Below are 24,323 nucleotides of genomic sequence, written 5' to 3'. Positions count from 1 at the left end.
CATGCATATGTATGGCTGAGTCCCTTTGCTGTTCACCTGAAGCCATCACAACATTGTTTGGTAATCAGCTATACCCCAATACAAAAAAAAAAGTTTTTTTAAAAAAAGTAAGGAAAGAAAAGAATGGGGCTCCTCTTAGGTGTGAACACAGCTTCAGGCCCAAACTTCATGTTGGGTTTAATTTTTAGTGCAGAATGGCACGGGCTTCCCTGGTGGCTCAGTGGTAAAGAATCTGCCTGCAATGCAGGAGACGCTGGTCGGATCCCTGGGTCGGTAAAATCTCCTGGAGGAGGGTATGGCAACCCACTGCAGTATTCTTGCCTGGAGAATCCCGTGGACAGAGGAGCCTGGTGGGCTACATACAGTCCATAGGGTCGCAAAGAGTTGGACACAGCTGAAGCAACTGAGCACGCATGCATGCCGAGTGGCATGGAGAGTATAATCTCATCTCTGCAAAGAAGGATCAACTCAGACGGTACATTCGTTTGCTCACGCAAGCCTACAGTTACTGAAACCCAGGAACTGCCTAAAAATCTACGCATCCATCAAACAACAGGGCTACCTTTAGAGGGGGGGGGAGCCTGGTTAGTGTTGGGGGAAGGAGTGGAGAAGGGAACTTTATCTGTTTATCACTGTGGTGCTTGTTTTTAAGAAAGAATCTTTACATACACAATTTCATGTGTTGCTGTGTAATGAAGATATTTTAAATTAAATTTATTTTCTCCTGTTGATCCAGCTTCTGTCAATTCAGTTATTGGGTCAGCCAAAAAGAACCTAGAAGGGTAGAGGAAAATTCTTCCCCTACGGTGGGCTGCTGGATTCTACCTGGCAGAGGCAGAGAACTCTGCAGAAAGGATGCCGACAGAGGAGCCGAAGCATCAGCAGGCCCTGCCCCAGGCCACAGGGACTCTTTCTAAGCATGTTGAAGAGCCTCTGACTTGAGCCTGGGCTTGTCCAGACTCCTCAGCTGCATCCTGCGTTGTTCAGACATCCTGAGTGAGAGGAAGTGAGAGTGGGGGCTAGATAGGGGGCGGGCACAAGCTCCGTGATCTGGGACTAGAGGGGACAGGGCTCTCCACAGATGGCAGCCTGAGAGAGAGAAAGAGGGAAGAGAGAGGAGAGAAAGCCTGAGCTGGTGTTAAGCTAATCAGGCCAGAGTGACCGTCCCTTATCCTGCCTGTGTCTGACTTGTCTTGGTCATTCCCCAGACAAGGAATTCATGTGCTTGTTGGTGTCAAAGTTAGAGGCAAGTTCAGTTCTTAAACGATTGTTTGAGGTTCCCCATGCAAATGTTTAATTAATTAATTTTTGGCCCCATGGCATGACTTGCAGAATCTTAGTTCCCAGGCTAAGGATTGAACCTGGGCCACAGAAGTGACACAGGCCAAGTCTTAACCCCTGGGCTGCTGAGAAATTTCCACCCTCCCCACCCCACCACCATATATGTTTTAAACCTTTGCAATGGTCAAGATGGAACAAAAATAATAAAATTCTATAAATAAGAAAACCGCCGTCCAAGTGCTTGTATTTTTCTCTATTGTATTGTAAAACTTTGATAAATATGTAATTTGAGTCAACTGTGTTAGAACTTCAAGTCTGTCCCAGTCTGCGTTGAACTTCAACATTATGAAGTCTTCTCTGGTGGCTCAGATGGTAAAGAATCGGCCTGCGATGAAGAGACCTGGGTTTGATCACGGGTCAGGAAGATCCCCTGGAGAAGGAAAGGGCAACACACTCCAGTATTCTTGCCTGGAGAATTTCAGGGACAGAGGAGCCTGGTGGGCTACAGTCCATGGGGTCCCAAAGAGTCAGATATGACTGAGTGATTAATACAACAGGCAACTCAACATTATAAATGGCTTTCAAATATGTGATTTCCTTAGGGAAATCTTTTTCAGTTTCTGGAATCCTTTTTCCAGTCTTCAGTGTTTCTGGAATCCTTGCTGTCTCTGCCCAGATCTTACTCATTCCACCTGGCTGACGGGCAGAGTCACTCCACTGGACCCCCTTTGGGGTTTCCACCTGCAATGCCAGCTGGGCTTCCTCTACTTGCTCTCTAGAGGTCACCGAATTCATGTTGAGCTTTAGAAGGAGTGTGGAGGAGTGGAAAGAGACCTGATTCACTCTGATCCTATGTGTGTTGGGGGGTGGGGGGGGGGGTGGGGTGGGAGGGAGTGGTAGGTATTGGGAAAGGAGTTCAGAAGATTTGGCCCTAAGCATACTTTTCTGCAGGAGACCAGAGCAGAGCGCCCTAGGCAGGAAGACTTTAGAAAAAAAATCTCAGGGAAGGCCATTGGAAGTCTAGCCAGAGCTGTCGACCTCATAGACTTGATGGGAGAGAAGGTGTAATATTCCCATTTGACAGACAGGGAGACTGAGTCCCCTCTGTCCCTGCAGTCACGCCGAGAGAAGGAGCAGGCAGGTGGAGCTGCCTTTCCTCACCCCTCCTGGGACTACTGTGGTCTCAGCTTCTCTCAGATTCTTCTCACGTCCTGAATCTTGGGACTGGGGAGGGGGAAGAAGACAGGTACCCCCTAGAAGGTCAACAGAGTAATGGGAGTCATCCCGCGCTGTCTTCTGTAACAGGGCCACAGACTATGCCATTGCCTGAGCGCAGTTCCCACAGAGCCATTTGCCCGCAGCTCCTCCTGGGAGAGCTCGTGTGAGGAAGAGATGGGACTCAGGACTGGGGACAGAGACTGACCTCGGGCATGAGCGCTCTCTCGGCAGGTTCCGTTCCTCAAGGACCCACTGAGCTCCCCACAAAGGTCCAGATGCTCAGCAGAGACTGCACTATGGGGGCTCCAGGACCCCCAGCTCTGCAAGGAAGATGCTAACCCAACGACGTGGAGAAACGGCAGCGCAGGGAAACGGTGACTCCGCTGTCGGCGGCGAAGGGAGGGCCCCTTTTCACACAGCAAAGCGCAAGTCGGGAAGACCGAGGGCTGCGAAGAGTAAGCGTGGGCAGAACGCGATCTTGGGAGGAATCGGAGGGGAGCCGCGGCGCGGTTCACACACACGCGCAGCCTGGAGGGCCTATAGCGCACTTTGGCCAGCAGGGGGCGGGGCAGCCCGTCCATCGCCCGAGCGCGCTCCCGGCTCCCGGCCCTGCCCTGCTCCTCCGCGGAGCAGCCTGGCTGTGCTCCCTGTTTAGCCCCGGCGCGACTCCGGCACAAGAAGGAGCTCTGAGCCTGGAGTCCTCTGGGCCCCCGTGATGCCACTAATTCACGGGGGAACCTTAAGAGAATCACGAGACTCCCCGTGCCTCGGTTTTCCTCAGTGTGAAAGAGGAGAGTGACGGCTGCTTCACTTTTTAGGCCAGTGATTTCCAGGCTTACCTGCATCCGGGGATCGCCAGGGGGTCTTCAAACACACTGCTGCCTGGTCCCACCCCAGGGGGATCTTTTCATTGGTCTGCGTCTGGCGTGGGCGTTGGCATATTCTCATACCTTCCAGGTGATTCTAAGGTGCCGACAAGTTTGACAGTTCCAGACATAGGTACTCTGGTGACAAGGCCTCGGAAACTAAGTTACAAGTGTGTTTTTACCTCTTTCTCCCAAGGTCCCTTTTATACTGTCTTGTTTTCTTAAAACTGAAATTTCGTCTCCCTTCTGTGTCTTCCTAGCTCCTGTATAACCTGGGTAAGTGGAAACTGTAGATTTCCCTCACAATCTGAACTCAAAAGACTTAAATATTGACTCCTCTCACCTATGATGTAAATAAACCTGTGATGCAAAAACCCACGCAGTCTGAGTAAGCCTGAGCTGAGGGCGTCTTTCCCAGGCTCCTGGGTGGTGTGGGCTGTGTAGGGCCAGAGAGTTGTGAAATATCAGTGCTTCTGATACCTGGGGTAAAGAAGTGGTTCCAGGTTAGTCATCAGCTCCAGCCCCCAGGAAATGGCTCAGAAGCCTCCACATTTTATTTGGGACGACCCTAAATCTGATGAGGATGACAGACTTCAATGGGAAGGAGAGATTTCAAGAAATGAAAAGGGACCTGGGCCAGGAAGCGGGTCTGATGGAGGAGAAGGCATGGAACAGAACTTCCCATTCTTGAATTCCCTCCCACTGCCTCCCCCAGACTCCTCACTTCTCAGGGCTGTACCAATACTGGGGGAGAGGAGTATTGCCACCCCGCCCTCACTGGAACCTGTGGGAACTCGTCCCTGAACCCGGGGTCCCCCACTTCCTCCTGCTCCTTTATGACACTGAGGTCTGGGACCTTGCAGGAAACAGCATTCCTGTGTCTCTGGAAGAGGCTTCCCAGCATCTGAGCACAATGCTATGGGGGTGACTCTCCCCCCAGAGCTGAGGATCCCTAGATTGCCTTCTCTCAATACAATTCCAAGTCTCCAAAGCGTGGGTCTCCCAGCTGGGGGACTCTCCCTGAGCATCTAGGCCACTCCCTCCCACCCAGCTCCTCTCAGTGGAACCAAACACAACGGACAGGTGTTCTCCCCTACCCTCCCCCTCTCCCCCTCTCTGGGGATTCGTTTCTCCATCACCCAGCAGATCAGGTCCCCTCCACTGCAGTCAGCTTTGACTCCTCTTTTTCTAGTTAGACATATCTTATTTCATACCACATAAAAATGGTATTTATATACCATATAAAAGTATAATATTTGATATTTCCAAAAAGCACATGCATTTTCAAAGTCTATGGCAATGAAGGAAAGTTATTCCCATCCTATATGCCAGATAAAGGGTTAATAGCTTTTGTACATAAACATCTTTTTTTTAACAAATAAAAAAAAAAGAATCAGGCAAACACTTTCATTTTTTTTAACATTTTCATTTTTAAAAAGGCTTAGGATATGAACAAGTAATTCATTAGAGAATAAAGAAGAAACAATATAAACGCATGTATGGACAAGTGTGCAAAATGGCTGATAAAGAAACACGAAATGAATGCTCTCATGCTTGGTCCATCCGTTCAAAGAAGATGAAAATAACGATAATCACCTTCTGTGCTAGAGAGGTGTAAGGCAAAGGGAATCCTGGTGAATTGTTGGGAGGACAAAATTGATAGCCTCTTCCTGGAGTGAATTAAAAGGCAGAGAAAGTCATTCATTCATTCATTCATTCCATCCTTTGGGTTGTTTCTAAGATTTGGCTGCTGTGAATAAAGCTGTTGTGAACAGTTTTGTTCAGAGGCAGCAAAAGGAAAACAAAAGAAGCAGCTAGTTAGTGAAGCAGTTTGTGAATTTTTTTCTAAATAACTTGACATGTGTGATGATTGCTGTTTAAAAAGACACAGGGCTTCCCTGATAGCTCAGTTGGTAAAGAATCCACGTGCAATGTAGGAGACCCTGGTTCGATTCCTGGGTCAGAAGATCCCCTGGAGAAGGGATAGGCTACCCACTCCAGTATTCTTGGGCTTCCCTTGTGGTGCAGCTATAAACAAGCTACCTGCAATGCGGGAGTCCTGGGTTCGATCCCTGGGTTGGGAAGATCCCCTAGAGAAGGGAACGGCTACCCACTCCAGTATTCTGGCCTGGAGAATTCCATGGACTGTATAGTCCATGGGGTCGCAAACAGCTGAATGACTGAGCGACTTTCACAGCTCACATCTCAAAAAGACACAAAATTGTACAAGATTCAAAAAGCCAAAAACACTCTTCTCCATCATTCTAAGCCTCAGTTTCCATTCCCCTGAAGGAATCACTGAAAATCTCTTATCTATTTATTCAGATGTTTACTTCTATATTCTGGGGAAGGAAAATATAGAAGAGAGAAAAAGTTTATAGTGTTATTTATTGATTTTCCAGCTTTACATATTATCTGTTAATCTATTAATGAAGATGAGAATTGAATCATTTAATGCATTACTATCCCTCCCAATCCCATTTCCTCTACCTGTAAACCCACAGTCAATCACAACTGCCCATAAAAGATGGATGGATATTCAGATTTTACATTTTCTGACCCTGTAAATATTTTTTATAGCCTAGCCATGGAAACAACGTACTATGATCATGTCTTCTTTTCAGTATAAGTCATTCTGCTCTCCCCACCTCCCCCAATGACTCTTCTAATATTCTTATCTGGGGTGGGGGAAGGGTAGATGCCTGTCTTCTAATACTCTTGAATCCTAGTTGCTGCTGTGGTAAGTCATTATTGAAATGGAATAATAACTATCTTCCAGAATGTAGAGAGAAAAAGGAATTTAATTTTAAAATGCTGATTTATAGGACTTCCCTGGTGGTGCAGTGGATACGAATCCGCCTGCCAGGGCTTCCCTGGTGGCTTAGATGGTCAAGAATCCACTGTCAAGGCAGGGGACACAGTCTCAACTGCTGGTCTGGGAAGACTCCACATGCCTCAAGCCCGTGGGCCACATCTACTGAGCCCAGATGCTGCTGCTACGGCAGCTCTCACATCTAGAGCCCGTGCTCCACAGCAGGAGAAGCCGCTGCAATGAGAAGCCAGTGCACCATCCCTAGAGAGTAGCCCCGCTCTCCACAACTAGAGAAAGCCTGCTGGGGCAACAAAGGCTCAGCACAGCCACAAACAAACAAAGCAGTGTGCACATGTCAAAAAAAGTAAATGATTTACACAACCATCAGGAGTAGGGAGACAACTTGGTGTTTTTCCCAAAGGACAGAAGAATATGAAAATAATTTTCTTAAGCTGGTTTTAGAAAAGGCAGAGGAACCAGAGATCAAATTGCAAACATCCACTGGATCATTGAAAAAGCAAGACAGTTCCAGAAAAACATCTATTTCTGCTTTATTGACTACCAAAGCCTTTGACTGTGTGGATCACAATCAACTGTGGAAAATTCTGAAAGAGATGGGAATACAGACCACCTGACCTGCCTCTTGAGAAACCTATATGCAGGTCAGGAAGCAACAGTTAGAACTGAACATGGAACAACAGACTGGTTCCAAATAGGAAAAGGAGTACATCAAGGCTGTATATTGTCACCCTGTTTATTTAACTTCTATGCAGAGTACATCATGAGAAATGCTGGGCTGGATGAAGCACAAGATTGCTTCATCCAGGAATCAAGATTGCCGGGAGAAATATCAATAACCTCAGATATGCAGATGACACCACCCTTATGGCAGAAAGCAAAGAAGAACTAAAAAGCCTCTTGAGGAAAGTGAAAGAGGAGAGTGAAAAAGTTGGCTTAAAGCTCAACATTCAGAAAACGAAGATCATGGCATCTGGTCCCATCACTTCATGGAAAATAGATGGGGAAACAGTGGAAACAGTGTCAGACTTTATTTTTCTGGGCTCCAAAATCACTGCAGATGGTGATTGCAGCCATGAAATTAAAAGACACTTACTGCTTGTATGGAAAGTTATGACCAAATTAGACAGCATGTTAAAAAGCAGAGACATCACTTTGCCGACAAAGGTCTGCCAAATAAAGGCTATGGTTTTTCCGGTAGTCACATATGGACGTGAGAGTTGGACTATAAAGAAAGCTGAGCATCAAAGAATTGCTGCTTTTGAACTGTGGTGTTGGAGAAGACTCTTGAGAGTCCCTTGGACTGCAAGGAGATCCAACTAGTCCATCCTAAAGGAGATTAGTCCTGGGTGTTCATTGGAACGACTGATGCTAAAGCTGAAACTCCAATACTTTGGCCACCTGATGCAAAGAGCTGACTCATTTGAAAAGACCCTGATGCTGGGAAAGATTGAGGGTAGAAGAAGGGGACGACAGAGGATGAGATGGTTGGATGGCATCACTGACTCAATGGACGTGAGTTTGGGTGAACTCTGGGAGTTGATGACGGACAGGGAGGCCTGGCATGCTGCGGGTTCATGGGGTCGCAAAGAGTTGGACATGACTGACTGGACTGAACTGGACTGAAAATGGAGAAGAAAATTTTGTTGAAGTGAAGGGAAATGAAGAGTGCTGATTAAAAGGGCTTCCTGCATTCCAAACAGGATTAATGAAAAGAGAGCTATGTTCTGTCTGTCAGGATCAGCTCATTTATGCTGGAGTCATAAACATACTCTACCCTTCAGCGGCTTTGCAGGACAAATGTTGACTTCTCTCCAGTATGCTGAGGGTCCCTGGTGAGCTTTCAAGGCATTGTCCTTGGAGACTGCCTCCGAGTTCCAGGCTGCTTCAGTCTGATGGCCTGTCCAAATCAACGTGCTTCTTTAGCAGAAGAAAGTGCCAGAAAGAGAAGCAATTAAATGTTCACACCAGAACTGACACAGTACAGTTCTTTCGACAAAACCAATATAATAGTGCCTTGCCCAGTTTCAAGGAGCTGAAAATGATGATTCTCTCTCTCAATGTCTAGAAATAAAAATGAACTGAATACCACCAAGCAGTTGTAATGTCAACCATACACCTGTATGCCAAAAAAAAAAAAAGTTTATCTGCAATAACTAAGAGAAAATTCTTACAATAACTAAGAGAAAATCAGTGTTGGAGGGAAGAAAGGGTTACTTCTAAAGGACTTAAAAAAAAAATCTTGGCTTCAGAGTTTTCTGCTGCAGCATGAATGCCAGAAAACAACAAATTATTCTTTCTTGAGAATAGAGGGAAATATTATGATCCATTAATTTCATGCCTCATTAAATTGTCCTCATTGTGTAAAGACAACCCAGAGTTTTCATGTGAAAGAAACTAGGTATCTTTCTTTGAAAATATAGATCGAAAATTTACTGAGTTCACTGAGGTAAAAAGTAAAAAACAAAATGACAAATGAGGAAGCTGTGGTTTACAAATACGTTTAATCAGAAACCAGTCAGGCTGAAGATAAGCTAACTGCTGTAATTCTGACTTAAAGATAAACAAAACTTAACGTTTGTAACTGTTGCTAGCTAGGGCATAGAAATGTAATTGAGTTTTACATTTTGATCTTCTATTTAGTGACTTGATAGTTTCTCCTATTAACTCTAGTCATATACGTTTGGAATTTCTAACACAGATAATCATATCACTGCAAACAATGTTAGTTTTATCATCTGCTTCTGATACTTATGGCTTCCTTCTTTTTTTTTTCCTAGTCTTAAGGCGTTGCCTAGGCTTTTCAGTAGGATGATGGCTAGAATGCGCATGCCTGTCCTGGTCCTGGATTTGAAGGGAATGCATTCCCTTTTCCAAAGTCAGGATTCCCATCATATGCTACATTGCTCCGTACAGTTGTAATTTTGTGGCACGTGCACGCTCAGTCACCCAGTCTTGTCTGACTGGTTACGACCCCATGGACTGTAGCCCACCAGGCTCTTCTGTCCATGGGATTCTCCAGGCAAGAACACTGGAGCAGGTTACCATTTGCTACTCCAGGGGATCTTCCTGATCCAGAAATCGAACCTGCGTCTCCTGCATTGGCAGGCAGATTCTTTACCACTAGTGCCTAATAGGTACATTTCTAGCAGCGGAATTGCTGGGTTGGTGGGAACATGCATTTCTACTGATGTTGTCAAAATGGCCTTCATCACAGTACGCTTGGGGTCCGAGGGTAAACCTGTAGTCCCAGTGACCAACAGTGAGTGAGGTGCCCTCAGCTAATGCTAAATCAGCGTCGGGGACTGTCTGCTTTCTGTCAATCTGCTGGGTCCGGGTTACACTTTGTTGTGTTTGTACCTTGTCGGGGATAAGGAAGGGTGATCAGCTTTTTGAGCACTGATGTGCATTCTTCTTTAGCTCACTGGCCCTTTTCTTACTGATCTCTTTGATCCACAAATGGTTTCCTAAAACTAAGCAATGCAAACAGACGTGCTTCAGGGAAGAATGGCCTGAGAACTGTGAGCAGAAAGAACATGAAGAAGGATCAGCTCCTGGAGGTGCCAGCGGTGACCTGGTGAGAACTGGCCATGCAGGGAGAGGGAGGTGGGGCCTGGGGGTGGTGGGGGGGGTGCAAGAGCATTAGGTTGAGATGGAACTGACTGTTGATGGCAGAAAGAGGATGTAGGAGGTGAGGGAGAGAGCAGCTGGGATGACTGGCAGATGTGTGGGGCCAATGATAGAGGGAGAGCCCGGGGGAGGGAGCAGTCAGCCTGGGAGGAGGTCTGAGAACCACCCCCTCCCCCGTGGGGTGAGGAATACACCCTAGGGGCTAGGCGTTGTTCTTCACGAATATAAGGTCAAAGTCTTTCTTTCAGGAACTGTATGGTTCACTGGTTGGGGGGCTTCCCAGCATAACCAAAACTGGAGTCTGGCTGCTCACCGCTCAGAAAGCTAATAAAGAGGGAAAGTTGATGGAAAAGGAAAGTTTGCTTTATCTTGGATGCTGGCAACTGCGGGGATGGAGGGTAGACGCCTGTCCAAAGGCTGACTCCCCCGACCTGACAATCAGGGGGCAAGAGCTTTTATAGACAGAAGGAGGGGGCTACATGAAGAAACAGCAGTCAGCTCTGATAGTCACCTTGACATTGGTCACCTGTGGTCTGACCAGTGTCATCTTGATTTCTGAATTGGAGTGAATCCACTCCTTGACTCTCTCTGAGGCCCTCGCCTGCCTCCCCTGCTCCACCAAGCCTGCACCTTTCCTCCGCCCCTTCTCCCTCCTGTTCTCGCCTGCTTACTGCCTTTCAGCCCATGGGTCCAGGAGCAGAGACAATGAGAAGATGTCTGTTTTCCTGTGACCAGCCTCTGCATCGCCCTCCCAGTACCCCGGTCACTCTTTCTTGTGTTTTCAGGGCCCCTGCCCACAGTCCAGAGACCCTCCTGAGGACACCAGTTCTCAGGAGGATCCCTGACCCTTGTTTCAGAATGGGTTTGGTGGTGGGAGGCTGGGGAAGCCCCCAGCAGTCAGCCCTTGAGAGCAGTGGGAGCTCCTTTTGGTCTGTGATGAGGACTTGTCTTCGGGTGAACTCTGGAGCAATGGAGTGAGGAGCATCCAGGGAGGAAGGCCTCGTGTGAGTTTAGAAGGATGGAAGGCGCTGATGGCAGCTGGAATAGTCTCCAAGCCTGGGGAGATCAACAGGCAACGACTGCTCTGTGAACCTCTCAGATGCGCTACAGTCTAAAGGGAAGGAGGGTGAAGGTCCTTGGTTCTACTCCCATCACCAGCAGGATGTAAGTTCAAGGTGAGATCATTCCTCTAGACTTTGAACCACAGCTCCCAGCAGTGTGTCAGACCAACAGCATTTGATAACATCTGTTACACGCTGACATAAGCCTCAGTTTTTATTTTATAAAGAGATTGCTTCCATCTTCCATGACTGTCATTTTCTTTAGAGAGAAGTTTTTTATTGCCTTGGATCAGGAGGGTAAGAACCACATCTGGCAACGGCAGGATGCAGAGGGAGGAAACCGGGGTCCTGAGAACACCATGCAGCCCAGCCCCCACCCACTCCTTAGACGGCAGAGCTTGGTTTCACACGAGATGGAAATAAACCCCTAAGCTGTGTTAAACCGTCACTTGGAGTTTCTCTGTTCTTTAGAACTGAACCCAGTGCCAACAAATACAGCTATCTGTGGAGAGTTTTGTTAGGTGAACAGTTTCAGTTTAGCAGTTATTCCTCCTAAGCATTTTGACGATGTTTATTCCACTGCCTCCTGGCTTGTGTTGTTGCAGGTGAGAAGGCTGCTATTTAAAATCCTTCATAAGTGAAGACTGCTTCCTCTCAGTTTTATGTTCTGCAATTTCTTGACAATATGCCAAGGTGAGGGTTTCTTTTTGTTTATGTGGCTTGGTTTGTGAAAGCTTGTGTCTGTGGCTTAATGATTTGTTATAACGCTGGAAAATTCTCAATCTGTTCACATATTGCCTCTTCAGTTATGCCCAGGATGTAGAGACCTGCTCCCATCCGGACAAGAAGAAAGAGCCAGTCACAAATTTTCCTGAATCTCCAAGGAGTTGAGGTTGTAAGACAACGGAATAAACTAAAACCCCAAAGGAAGAGAGGCCACTCCACATAGACTCAAGATGTTATCCCTGGCTCACCTGTCCTCAGGAGGGGAGGAAAAGATGCAGAATACCAAACAAGTGGGTCAGAACAATTCAGCTGTTTTACCAAATTATCAAAGATCAAGTGCAGGCTAGCATGACAGTATAGAACTCCTGGGATCCCAAGATCAGAGGAGTGTTCACACCAGCTTTCAGCTTCTCTTCCAGGTGCTCATGGGAAGGATGGAAGACGGAAAGTCTCCCTCAATGGGGAGGACCTGGAGCAAGGGAGTGGGAAAATAGATCCCTGCTCTCTATGGAAAAAAAGTATCAAGCAGCTGGGGTAAGGGCAACAAGTCTTGTCATCCCCAGGGAAGAGGTGGAGACCCACTGAAGCTAAGGAAGTGTACAGAAAATACTGTGTGGCTGCCAAGAGCACAAATATGAGGGCTGGAGGTCCAGCAGTTATTTTGGCCACAAGATGATAGACTTTGGAGGCTGTGAATAGGATGGTGGGGCAGAGAGAAGGAACCAGATTCCCTGATGATGATCAGCCCAGCCCTACGTGTCTCTCTCTGAACTTTTTAGTAAAATATAATAAACTCTTACTGGAATCTTCTTTGGTATTCAGCCTGCTAATTCTGAATGAATAAGTACAGAATGAATTTATTCAAGTACATGAATAAGTACACCTCATTTAGCGAGGACCCTCATGTTTCTGGGACTTCCCTAGATCATAAACCCTACGTGTAAATATGGATTCAGCCAGGCTACAAGGTAACCTTGTTTTCATGGGTAGACCTCCTTGCAAACTTCAGCAACTATTAAAAAAAATTCTAGGTTAAAATTATTTTAGTGTGAAACACATTACTAGGATAACAATTTTTGAGTATTGAGGGCTGAGGACACAGTCTAAAAACTACTGCCGCTTAGAATGCTGCTGCTACTGCTGCTGAGTCGCTTCAGTTGTGTCCGACTCTGTGCGACCCCATAAACGGCAGCCCACCAGGCTCCCCCGTCCCCGGGATTCTCCAGGCAAGAACGCTGGAGTGGGTTGCCATTTCCTTCTCCAATGCATGAAAGTGAAAAGTCAAAGTGAAATCACTCAGTTGTGTCCGACTCTTCGCGATCCCATGGACTGCAGCCTACCAGGCTCCTCCATCCATGGGATTTTCCAGGCAAGAGTACTGGAGTGGGGTGCCACTGCGTTCTCGCTACCTCCGCTTAATAGGTGAGAAGTTACAGAAGCATATCCAAAGATAAACTGAGTAAATTGCTCCCTCTAGTGGTGACTTTGCATTTATACACGACTGAGACGACTGGGTTTATTGTTTTGTTTTGTGATTCAAAAAAAAAAAAAAAAAACAAACCTAAGTTTGGAAATTTTTAAATTGACTTTTTAAAAACTTTTTTTTTTTCTTGAAAAAATGAGTTTGTGTTTTTTCTATTTGAAAATAGTGCAGTTACTGTGGAATGAATGGCATTTTTCCCCATTAAAACTTACATGATTAAGGGTTTCTAACATAATTATTTTATGAAAGATCTGCCATTAACAGACTGGTTATTGTACAAATAGCTGTTGTCTATGTAAACTGGCTTTTGCAATCCATATAAAATTGAAAATAGTGAGAATCTGTGCTATCATTTCACTAGGACATTTTGAAAAAGTATTAAAAGCATAACATTTTGATAATAATTCTTCACATAATTGAATCATTCATAGTACTATAATCATTTTATGAGATTATTAATAAGCTCTGGACTAATACGATACTGATTTGGCAGGAGATAGATGGGCTCCAGGTCAGACTTTTACCGTTGGCCTCCTGTCTGCATTTCATGGGGCAGGAAGCAGTGGGCTTCAGGCTGGATACTTACAACTGTTCGCATTTCCTGAGACAAGAGACAGACGGGCTCCAGTTGAGGAATTTACAATCAGCCTCCTGTTTGCCCTCCAAAACGGAAGTAACAACAGAAACAGGGTAAGTGACCAGTCTTTGTCTCGTGTGGACTCTGAGAGTCCTGGCAATAGTCAAGGTAGAAGTCATGGCAAGGACAAAGGGGCAAGATTCTGTCTGCGTGAAGGACTGAGGGATCTCCGCTCTCACCTGTTCGGGACAAAGGAGACTCTACACGTGCACAGAAAGGCCCCCTGTGGGTCAGAAGTCAGGGGATAATGCCAGGCCATGGTGAATGAGTCTGGCACCTCCCAGAAGCCTTCACTTTGAGATCCATCTTGGCTGAGAACTGTGTGTGTGTGGCCCAAGGGAGGGCCTCAGGGGAGGTCATGTGTGGACAAAGAGACCAGATAATTGGCTAAAGGTAAATACAGTCAACAAAAACAAGACCAGGAGCTGACTGTGGCTCAGATCATGAACTCCTTATTGCCAAATTCAGACTTAAATGGAAGAAAGTAGGGAAAACCACTAGAACATTCAGGTATGACCTAAATCAAATCCTTTATGATTATACAGTGGAAGCGAGAAATAGATTTAAGGGCCTAGATCTGATAGAGTGCCTGATGAACTATGGAATGAGGTTCGTGACATTGTACAGGAGACAGGGATCAAGACCATCCCCATGGAAAAGAAATGCAAAAAAGCAAAATGGCTGTCTGGGGAGGCCTTACAAATAGCTGTGAAAAGAAGAGAGGCGAAAAGCAAAGGAGGAAAGGAAAGATATAAGCATCTGAATGCAGAGTTCCAAAGAATAGCAAGAAGAGATAAGAAAGCCTTCTTCAGTGATCAATGCGAAGGAATAGAGGAAAACAACAGAATGGGAAAGACTAGAGATCTCTTCAAGAAAATTAGAGATACCAAGGGAACATTTCATGCAAAGATGGGCTTGATAAAGGACAGAAATGGTATGGACCTAACAGAAGCAGAAGATATTAAGAAGAGGTGGCAAGAATACACCGAAGAACTCTACAAAAAAGATCTTCATGACCTGGATAATCACGATGGTGTGATCACTCATTTAGAGCCAGACATCCTGGGATGTGAAGTCAAGTGGGCCTTAGAAAGCATCACTACAAACAAAGCTAGTGGAGGTGATGGAATTCCAGTTGAGCTGTTTCAAATCCTGAAAGATGATGCTGTGAAAGTGCTGCACTCAATATGCCAGCAAGTTTGGAAAACTCAGCAGTGGCCACAGGACTGGAAAAGGTCAGTTTTCATTCCAGTCCCAAAGAAAGGCAGTGCCAAAGTATGTTCAAACTACCGCACAATTGCACTCATCTCACATGCCAGTAAAGTAATGCTCAAAATTCTCCAAGCCAGGCTTCAGCAATACGTGAACCATGAACTTCCAGATGTTCAAGCTGGTTTTAGAAAAGGCAGAGCAACCAGAGATCAAATTGCCAACATCCGCTGGATCATGGAAAAAGCAAGAGAGTTCCAGAAAAACATTTACTTCTGCTTTATTGACTATGCCAAAGCCTTTGACTGTGTGGATCACAATCAACTGTGGAAAATTCTGAGAGAGATGGGAATACCAGACCACCTGACCTGCATCTTGAGAAACCTATATGCAGGTCAGGAAGCAACAGTTAGAATTGGACATGGAACAACAGACTGGTTCCAAATAGGAAAAGGAGTACATCAAGGCTGTATATTGTCACCCTGCTTATTTAACTTCTGTGCAGAGTACATCATGAGAAACGCTGGGCTGGAAGAAGCACAAGCTGGAGTCAAGATTGCCGGGAGAAATATCAATAACCTCAGATATGCAGATGACACCATCTTTATGGCAGAAAGTGAAGAGGAACTAAAAAGCCTCTTGAGGAAAGTGAAAGTGGAGAGTGAAAAAGTTGGCTTAAAGCTCAACATTCATAAAACAAAGATCATGGCATCTGGTCCCATCACTTCATGGGAAATAGATGGGGAAACAGTGGAAACAGTGTCAGACTTTATTTTTCTGGGCTCCAAAATCACTGCAGATGGTGATTGCAGCCATGAAATTAAAAGACGCTTACTCCTTGGAAGGAAAGTTATGACCAACCTAGACAGCATATTCAGAAGCAGAGACATTACTTTGCTGACTGAGGTCTGTCTAGTCAACGCTATGGTTTTTCCTGTGGTCATGTATGGATGTGAGAGTTGGACTGTGAAGAAGGCTGAGCACCGAAGAATTGATGCTTTTGAACTGTGGTGTTGGAGAAGACTCTTGAGAGTCCCTTGGACTGCAAGGAGATCCAACCAGTCCATTCTGAAGGAGATCAGCCCTGGGATTTCTTTGGAGGGAATGATGCTAAAGCTGAAACTCCAGTACTTTGGCCACCTCATGTGAAGAGTTGACTCATTGGAAAAGACCCTGATGCTGGGAGGGATGGGGGGCAGGAGGAGAAGGGGACGACAGAGGATGAGATGGTTGGATGGCATCACTGACTCGATGGACATGAGTCTGAGTGAACTCCGGGAGTTGGTGATGGACAGGGAGGCCTGGTGTGCAGCAATTCATGGGGTCGCAGAGAGTTGGACACGACTGAGCGACTGAACTGAACAGAACTGAAGGAAAGACCCAGAAGAACTGACCTATTTACACGACTTAACTGCCTCTTTACTGAGCTCCTCCTCACTAAGAAGGATGCCCACACCCTTTCTCTCTGGATGTGAATCCCTGTTTTGCTTCTGTCTTAACTAAAACTGTCTCCCTGAATGCTCTCCCACTTGTTATGCTATGTCTTCAATAATAAACTTTGTATTCCTGCATTTACAGTTTTTGTCTCTGTGATAAATGCATTTTTCACTGGGGGAATAGATCCAGGGCAAAATAGCTTCTAGCCTCCAGTGCTTGCTGGGATTCTTGGTTCTCATCTAGGCTACCCAGGTTTAATTTCTGGGCAGAGAATTAAGATCTTGCTTCATACCACTATTCACTGCTGCCAAGCCAAAATAACTGGGACAATGAATGTTTCTATCTAAATATTTTTGAGAAACTGGAGTTCAAAATGTAAGCAAACTATGGTCAAAGTAAATGCTAGTATATATCATGGACAGAATCTAAATTAAAGATCTAATATATATCATTCATATATGAATATAAGTAATGCACATGTGCACAGACTCATACCTATATGATTTTGAGCAATGAAATAAAGAACTTAGTGGATTTTAGGTAAGGCTTCAAAAACTTGTACTTGTCTGTATTATCTTTTTCATTTATCATATGAAATTCTCCCTAAAATTATTAGATACTCTCCCTAATCTCTTCCTGAGGTTAGAATGGAAGTGATTCTTTGCAGTTCACTGACATCTGCCAAGGTCATACAATTAATATTAGGAGGATACTCTGGACAAGGCTTCCAGGTGGCGCCAGTGGCAAAGAATCCTCCTGCCAATGCAGGAGACAAAGAGATGTTGGTTTGATCCCTGGGGTGGGAAGATCTCCTGGAGGAGGGCATGGCAACTGACTCCAGTATTCTTGCCAGGAGAATCCCATGGACAGAGGAGCCTGACGGGCTATAATCCAGAGGGTCACAAAGAGTCGGACAGGACTGAAGCAGCTTAGCACTCATCCACTCTGGACAGTCAGTTCAGTTCAGCTGCTCAGTCGTGTCCAACTCTTTGCCACCCCATGGTCTGCAGGATGCCAGTCCTCCCTGTTCATCAACTCCAACTCTAGGAGTTCACTCAAACTCATGTCCATCGAGTTGGTGATGCCATCCAACCTTCTCATCCTCTGTTGTGCCCTTCTCCTTCTGCCCTCAATCTTTCCCAGCATCAGGGTCTTTTCCAATGAGTCAGCTCTTCCATCGGGTGGCCAAAGTATTGGAGTTTCAGCTTCAGCATCAGTCCTTCCAACGAATATTCAGGACTGATTTCCTTTAGGATGGACTGGTTGGATCTCCTTGCTGTCCAAAGGACTCTCAAGAGTCTTCTCCAACACCACAGTACAAAAACATCAGTTCTTTGGCATTCAGCTTTCTTTACAGTCCGACTCTCACATCTATATATGACAGCTGGAAAAACCATAGCCTTGACTAGATGGACCTTTGTTGGTAAAGTATTGTCTCTGCTTTTTAATATGCTGTCTAGGTTGGTCATAGCTCTTCTTCCAAGGAGCAAGCTTATTTTAATTTCATGGCTGCAATCACCATCTGCAGTGATTTTGGAGCCCAGAAAAATAAAGTCTGACACTGTTTCCACTGTTTCCCATCTATTTCCCATGAAGTGATGGGACCAGATGCCATGATCTTTGTTTTATGAATGTTGAGCTTTAAGCCAACTTTTTTACTCTCCTCTTTCACTTTTATCAAGAGGTTCTTTGGTTCTTCTTCACTTTCTGCCATAAAGGTGGTGCCATCTGCATATCTGAGGTTATTGATATTTCTCCCGGCAGTCTTGATTCCAGTTTGTGTTTCATCCAGCTTGGTATTTTGTGTGATGCACACTGCATATAAGTTGAAAAGCAGGGTGACAATATACAGCCTTGATGTACTCCTTTTCCTATTTGGAACCAGTCTGTTGTTCCATGTCCAATTCTAACTGTTGCTCCTTGACCTGCATATAGGTTTCTCAAGATGCAGGTCAGGTGGTCTGGTATTCCCATCTCTCTCAGAATTTTCCACAGTTGATTGTGATCCACACAGTCAAAGGCTTTGGCATAGTCAATAAAGCAGAAGTAAATGTTTTTCTGGAACTCTCTTGCTTTTTCCATGATCCAGCGGATGTTGGCAATTTGATCTCTGGTTGCTCTGCCTTTTCTAAATCCAGCTTGAACATCTGGAAGTTCTTGGTTCACATACTGTTGAAGTCTGACTTGGAGAATTTTGAGCATTAGTTTGCTAGTTGTGAAATGAGTGCAATTGTGTGGTAGTTTGAACATTATTTGACATTGCCTTTCTTTGGGACTGGAATGAAAATTGACCTTTCCCAGTCCTGTGGCCATTGCTGAGTTTTCCAAATTTGCTGGCATATTGAGTGCAGCACTTTCACAGCATCATCTTTCAGGATTTGAAACAGCTCAACTGGAATTCCATCACCTCCACTAGCTTTGTTCATAGTGATGCTTCAACTGATTCAATAATCATTCATTTCTCCCACCTGGAGGGGGTTTCAGTATTTGTAAAACAACTCAAAACTATTGTGTGTATCCATTGATGGGGAACCAGGACTTTGCCCCAAAGCTACTCTATTGTTTCTCTAGACTGTCTCTCCCTGGTCTGACATCCCTCCCTTTCCTAAACAGCAGGTGCTCAGATCTCCCCATTGGGACTCAGGGAAGGTTGAGGAGGCTGAGTGAAGACTGTTTCCTGTAATTAAAGAAAGAAAGGACACAGAAGGCCGTGTGCCCAGGAGCGCCATGGGGCCCTGTACTCCCTGTACTCCCATTTCTTTTCTTTTTTAACTTTTTATTCCATATTGGAGTATAGACAATTAACAATGTTGTGATAGTTCGTACTCCCGTGCCTGATGCAAATGAACCAGCAAAGCTCTGCTCACTGAAGCTTTAGAGACTTGGCTGATAGAAGCTTCTACAGCCATGTTAGAGAAAGGAGAAAGGTGAACTCTGTGCTGACTCTTAAAGCTTCGGTCCACATGGTATGCAGGAAATATTTATTTCATGAGTGACTGAACTGAACTGAAGGTTAAGAAACTGATTTTGACAAGAAAGGAAAAGTTAATAAAAGAAGGAAATCTAAATAATACGCTTTCATGTTAAGATTCAATAGGAAATGATAGACAGTGACATTAAAATTGAATTGGGTACCTTTAAAAGTCCATTTGAAGGGTGTATATTCAATTTTTTGTTTTGTTTTGCCATTAGCCAGGATGCCAATTTGCATTTGTGTCAAAGTTAGTACCAGTGATTTTGAAGGTTCACTTATAAATTTGTATTTCAGTCTTACTGCTAGGATTCTGGTTGCCTTGGATAGTCGATGCAAAAAGAGTGTGTTCAGCAAGGCATTTTGTTGCCGTTGGGTGAGGAAGCATTTAATGATCTTGTGGGATAGTGAGAAAACCTGGGGCTCAGCTGAAAAGACTCTCATAGCCAAATTGGGATTAGTGAGCATCAGAAATGAAACAGCAGGGGATTCCCTGGTGGTTTAGTGGTTACAACTCTGGGCTACTGCAGGCGGTGCAGGTTCCATTGCTGGGGGTGTGAGTTCGATCCTTCGTCAGAGAACTCAGATCCCACATGGGGCAACATGTGGTGTTAATGGTGTTAGTCGCTGAGTTGTGTCTGACTCTTTGTGACCTCGTAGACTGTAGCCCTCCAGGCTCCTCTGTCCATGGGCTTTTCCAGGAAAGAATACCGGAGTGGGTCACCATTCCCTTCTCCAGGGGATCTTTCAGACCCAGAGATCGAACCTGGGTCTCCCACCCTCCCCCTCAAAATAGCAGCCTGTCTATCAAGACAAATTGATAGACAAATATAATTATATTCAAAATGGAAGAACGGAATATCTTTTTCTTTATGGATAGTAAGTGCTATATATAGGTTGGGTTTTTTTCCCCTGATTAAAAAAAAGGTTCATATTTAACTGCATGGATGTTTGAAGAGTGCGTAGAAGGGTTCTCATGCCCAAAGCCTAGAATAATCACTGTCAACAAGGCTGATAAAACTACCCCCCACCCCCCATTATCAGGATGGCTTTGTCGGGTTATTCAGGCTGCTGGCTTTCTGATGAGCACTTCTCTACCCTGGTCTGAGTTGAGATGCTGCAGCCAGATTTCTCCTCTGTCAACAGGGAGACTAGAGGGGACCAAGTGCTGGAGGAAGGGACAGGGTTGTGTCTTCCTGTTTGCGTCTGTTCCTGTGAGTGTTGCCCCAAACAATGCATTTCAACTGGGGCAAGAGCAGTGGTTCCAGTGTGCAGTTATTCCTGCTCCTGGTAACCGTCCTGTTGAGGCAATCTGAGGTTGGAAAAGAATTTCCAAATACAGAGCATTTCAGAGGGGAGTGAGTTTATTAAGAACAAAGAGCAGAGATACTGTGGGCACCGGGAGCGCAGCGGGCCGACCTCCTGACAGGGGAGAGCCGACCATTTTCGTTGGTTAGTAGACGATTTTTATAGCCTCAAGACAAAGAAAATTCCTGCTTGAAGGATGGCCTTTAGGTGACTCTTTAGGGCAAAGCCGGACACGACTTCAGCGACTGAACATGCCTGCACATAGGGTGCTTTAGGGTAACTACCCCCGTGAGCATTTTTGCCTAATTTGGGGTCAGGAAGCCTGTTGGTGATGATCAGGGGGGCTTTTGCCAATGGTTACAAAGGGGCTAAGTCAGCTTCGGAGGTGACCTTGCTTCTGGGCTCTATTTCTGTGGCCTTGGTACAAGGTCTCACACCTGTGGCCTTGGGGTGCGCGTGCATGCTAAGTCACTTCAGTCGTGTCTGACTCTTTGTGACCGTATGGACTATATCCTGCCAGGCTCCTCTTGTCCAAGGGATTCTCCAAGCAAGAATATTGGAGTAGGTTGTCATGCCCTCCTTCAGGGGGTCTTCCTGACCCAGGGATTGAACCCAAGTCTCCAGCAACTCCTGCACTGTAGGCAGATTCTTTACCATCTGAGCCACCAAGGAAGGCCTTGGGGGCAGGGCTCAACAAGTCTCATTGGGCCTCTTCAGAAACACCAGCACCAGAATTCAGAGATCTGGGTCCTGGACCCATAAGGCCCTCCTTTGAGCCAAAATCTTTTTGGCTCATACACATTCTCATTGTTAAAAGATGTCACACATATATTCTAGCTAGGTTAGAACAGTTATGTGATTAACCAATCCATGTTAAGAAAGAAACTGTTACCTTATCCCATTGTGAAGATTGGAACCTATTCACATGGGCCAGTGACTTACTAAAGTAGAAAAAGAACCCAACCAGAATAATATTTACACAGGCTTTCATAATAGTACTAAAAATAATGTTTGAAGAATAAAACCAAAAAGACTCATGGTACCTTAAAAATAAACCCTCCTGGTGCTGGGGCCTCTGAAGGAGGAACTTTGAACTGAACCGTCATAAAATGAAAAGAGATCCTAGGTCACAAGTCCCAAGACTATTTAATGAGAAGCCGTAAGACAGTAGCTTGTTGCGAGAAGTAGTTTGAGAATTTAAAATCCTGGCTGCAGGAAAGTTAGGACTCCACACTGCAGGGGGCCCAGGTTTCATCCCTGGTCAGGGAACTAAGATCTTGCAAGTCATACGATGAAGCTTCACCCATGGCCTCCTAAAAAAAGAAAGACAGAAAAAATAATGGATGGGTCACTAAACTCTTCAGAAAAACAGTGGGTTAAAAAATGAGAGGATACTTTACGTTCTGTTTACTTCAAGTACACAAAGCGATCAGACAGGTCGAGAAAGACTTCTCTCATTTAAATGCACTCAGGTGGTGCCTCTAGTTAGGACATCATGAAGGAGCCATCACTTTCCTGTGATACTCAAGTTTAGTTAGAAATCCTTCTCGGGCTATTTAATGAAAAGTTCCCAAAAGAGAAACAGGGAAATGAGAACCAGAGGACAGAAACAAAACCAGCAGATAGTAAAGTGCTGCTGCTGCTAAGTCGCTTCAGTCGTGTCCGACTCTGTGCGACCCGATAGACGGCAGCCCACCAGGCTCCCCCGTCCCTGGGACTCTCCAGGCAAGAACACTGGAGTGGGTTGCCATTTCCTTCTCCAATGCATTAAAGTGAAAAATGAAAGTAAATTCGCTCAGTCGTGCCCGATTCTTCGCTACCCCATGGACTGCAGCCTACCAGGCTCCTTTGTCCATGGGATTTTCCAGGCAAGAGTACTGGAGTGGGGTGCCATTGCCTTCTCCGAGTAAAGTGCTAACCCATCAGTATTTACCTTAGATGTAAATCATTGTCACACCCTTACAAAAGACACAAAGTGGATAAGACACCACAATCCAGGTAGATACTGCTTGTAAGAATCTCACTTCAAAGACAACGACTAGGTAAGTTGAAGGGAAAAGGATGGAACAAGATACAGAAACATGACTTTTTTAAAAAGCAGAAGTGGCTACATTAACAGGACTTCCCTGGTGGCTCAGGCAGTAAAGAATCTGCCTGCACTGGAGGAGACGTGGGTTTGATTCCTGGGTTGGGAAGATCCCTTGGAGAAGGGAATGGCTATCTATCTACTCCAGTATTCTTGCCCAGAGAATTCCATGGACAGAGGAGCCTGGCTATATCAATATCTGATTAGACTTCAGAGCAAAGAAAAGAGCTAGAGACAAAGAGAGCCATTTTATATGATAAAAGCACCAATCAACCTGGAAGACTTGATGATCTTGTAAGAATATACAGCTAATAACAGAACCTCAAAGGACATGAAGCAAAAACTAATGGAAAAAAAAGGTTTCTCTTAATCTTCCAGGAATTTGACCCTGAACACTGACCCTGAACCCTGAAAGTAGGCAGACACAAAAAATTGGCATGTGCTGTAGTATTCATTTAGGTCCGGAAGACACATCTTGTAAGAAGAGAGATCTGTTACATTAACTGTGCAAATGTGACTCATCCTTGTAAAAATCAAACAGACGCCCCACTGAGTCAGAAAATTTCAAAATCTCTGTCTTCTTTCCCTCCCTGTGGGCCAGACAAATAAAACAAATAGCGTTTCTGGCAGATTTCAACCCGAGTGCAGTTGCAAACCTGGTTTCTAATATCATTTATAGAACAAAGAATAGAAAAAAAATTTAGTAAAATGTTAACTACCATGATCTCTGCAGGGTGTAATAGTAGGATAAAAATTTCTTCATTATTGTTGATGTCTTAGAAGTTGCTGCATTCAACAGTTTTAATTTAAAATGTTAAAGTTAACCTTAGAGGTTTTTTTTTTTGCTTTTATAATCTGCCGACATGATAGTACTTTTTTCTGCTTTCATACTTGAATAGCAATCAGCTTTTGTATACAATTCTGGAGGCAGATTTTCTGTACACATCATCCCACTGTGTCTCAGTATTTGTGACTCGGTAGAAGAAATTCCAGTCCCACTCAGTTCAATCCTTTTGAAGGAATCAAGTTTTCTTTTCCTGTTTGTTTAGCAGCAGGAGCTTTTATTTAAATTTAAAATTTCTCACCTGGAAACTGTCCAGTCTTGATTTTTCTTCATGAATGTTTCCTTGCCAATGTAAAAAATTCTCTCAACTTCCAATTTCAGATATCTTTTCAGATCTAGAGAGTAGGTCTTTTTGTTTCTAATTTTTATGGAAGTGTAGTTGACTTACAATGTTGTGTTAGTTTCTTGTATACAGTGAAGTGATCCATGATCCAGTGTATATATAATTTTTCAGATATGTATATATATATTCTCAGATTCTTTTCCGTTACAGTTTATTACAAAATACTGAATGTAGTTCCCTATACTATACAGTAAGACCTTCTTTAAAAAAAATCTATTTTATATATAGTAGTTTGTATCTACTAATCCCAAACTCCTAGTTTACCCCTTCCTCCCTTCCTTTCCCCTTTGGTAACCGTAAGTTTGTTTTCTACGTCTGCAAGTCTATTTTGGTTTTGTAAATAAGTTCATTTGTGTCATATTTTAGATTCCACCTATGGGTGCGATCATATGG

The 24,323-nt window shown here is 44.7% G+C and overlaps 2 long non-coding RNA genes across 4 annotated transcripts; one reads left to right on the top strand and one right to left on the bottom strand.

Annotated features, from left to right (window-relative positions):
• Window positions 1-1,522: 1,522 nt before the first annotated feature.
• On the bottom strand, window positions 1,523-4,285 carry LOC121817371 (uncharacterized). Of its 2 annotated transcripts, XR_006057238.2 has the most exons (3): window positions 3,339-4,225; window positions 2,705-2,945; window positions 1,523-1,711 (listed from the first exon to the last, which is right to left on the bottom strand). It is a non-coding gene; the product is annotated as an uncharacterized LOC121817371 (long non-coding RNA). The 2 variants fall into 2 exon arrangements; XR_009597710.1 differs by having other exon boundaries at window positions 2,705-4,285.
• On the top strand, window positions 2,223-12,422 carry LOC121817370 (uncharacterized). 2 transcript variants are annotated; one of them, XR_006057237.2, is made up of 4 exons: window positions 2,223-2,954; window positions 9,674-11,000; window positions 11,492-11,579; window positions 11,693-12,422. It is a non-coding gene; the product is annotated as an uncharacterized LOC121817370 (long non-coding RNA). The 2 variants fall into 2 exon arrangements; XR_006057236.2 differs by lacking the exon at window positions 2,223-2,954 and having other exon boundaries at window positions 3,735-11,000.
• Window positions 12,423-24,323: the final 11,901 nt, after the last annotated feature.

The sequence above is a fragment of the Ovis aries genome, chromosome 20 (assembly GCF_016772045.2).
Source record: "Ovis aries strain OAR_USU_Benz2616 breed Rambouillet chromosome 20, ARS-UI_Ramb_v3.0, whole genome shotgun sequence".
Lineage (NCBI taxonomy): Eukaryota > Metazoa > Chordata > Mammalia > Artiodactyla > Bovidae > Ovis > Ovis aries.
Note: the sequence above shows the minus strand (reverse complement) of the source record. Positions and strands in the feature narration are given on the sequence as shown.